The sequence below is a fragment of the Callospermophilus lateralis genome, chromosome 4 (assembly GCF_048772815.1).
Source record: "Callospermophilus lateralis isolate mCalLat2 chromosome 4, mCalLat2.hap1, whole genome shotgun sequence".
NCBI classification, from domain to species: domain Eukaryota; kingdom Metazoa; phylum Chordata; class Mammalia; order Rodentia; family Sciuridae; genus Callospermophilus; species Callospermophilus lateralis.
This window is the reverse complement of record NC_135308.1, coordinates 17,002,310-17,003,920: the sequence shown is the minus strand read 5'-3', so window position 1 is coordinate 17,003,920 and position 1,611 is coordinate 17,002,310.

The following is a 1,611-nucleotide window of genomic DNA, read 5'->3' as shown; positions in this document are numbered from 1 at the left end:
TAAAATATACGGAAAAAAATGAAATCAAATCAAAAAATTTTATATTAATCCATTGATATTGTAGTCTATGCTCAATTTTCCCTAAATAGTCCCAATAAGATTTATTTTTTCCAGATATTTTCAGTATGGTGGCATATGCCTTGGGATGCTGAGGCAGGAGGATTGCAAGTTGGAGGCCAGCCTCAGCAACTTAGAGGGGCCCTAAGTAACTTAGCAAGACCCTATCTCTAAATTTAAAAACTTGAAAGGTTTTGGGGTATGGCTCCTTGGTAGAACCCACCCACACCATCCCAGACCTCAATCCCCAGTACCAAAAATAAATAAATAAATAAATAAATAAGTGCAGTCAAGTTTTCTTAAAGAAAGCCTGCATCCTGGATTTGCTTTCTCATGATTAGATTCAAACTAAAAGTTTTTGGCAACTACTTAGGTGATACGGTGTCCCTTTTGATGCTTCAGAGTAAGAAGGCACTAATATTAGCTTAGTTTCTTTTTGGGGTGGGGGTGCTGGTGCTCTATGATTACTTGGTAAAAGCAGCATCTCCCAGGTCTCTCTATTATAAAGGTATGCTTTCCATTTGCAATTAACTGATAATCGGTGGTACGATACTTTGAAAAATGTGTGACTGCCCTTTTGCCCACCCCCCCATGTTTACCCAATGGTTTTAGCATTCATTGATGAGGTTGCTGGAGTCACTGGTTGTTGAAAAATGATGATTTTCTAACTCTCACTATTTTCTCTGAAGCCTAGATTGCCCCAAATGTTTCCACTGGGAACCCTTTAAATTGGTTCCTGTGTCCTTTTTACATAATACATTAGTTTTTGAGCACTTTACTGAAGAAAAGATAACAAATTAGGATCTGGATACATTGCTATTGGAATGTTATTGATTTTAGGTCCTTATAACGGACAGAGCTAGAGAACATTCTAGAAGAGACAGATTCCATACCTAGACATGAAGTAGGTATTAGGTATTCGATCCACCTTCACATCTTAAGCAACTATATTACTGGACAAATTATAAGAAACATATAATTATAAATAGGCATATTCACTGCTCTGAGGTACTGGGGCACAATGCTTTGAAGACACTAATCCCTGAGAGAAGTGAAATGAGCAAGGTAAGTCCCTCGACTTCCTGGGCTCTCTAGGGGCTCACTAGACCACAAAGTGGTAGAGAGGATCCCAAACAAGCATCATGGTCTCGCCAAGCTGAGAAGACACGGGAAGTCAGATCTGAGGAGACGTGGGCGATGACGAGGAATTGCAGGGCAGATTTACAGGAAAAGAGCTATCGGAATCTTCACAGGAATCCTGTCAAGTGCAAGTCCACAAGGAAGAGAGCAACCACAATTGGGTTATGGAATGAGGTGCAGCATGACTTCAGGATCAATACCTGGGGAACCCATACTTACCCAAGAATCCAGGGGAAAGGTGAACACAGAGGCATGCACCATGGTAGGCAGGGACAATTCAAGGCCAGAAACTGAAAATTTAACTGAATTTAAACTGGTTAAAAGTTAAATCCTTAAATAGCATCACAGTAGCTACTGCAGAGGCTGAGGCAGGAGGATCACAAGTTCAAGACCAGCCTGGGAAACTTAGCAAGA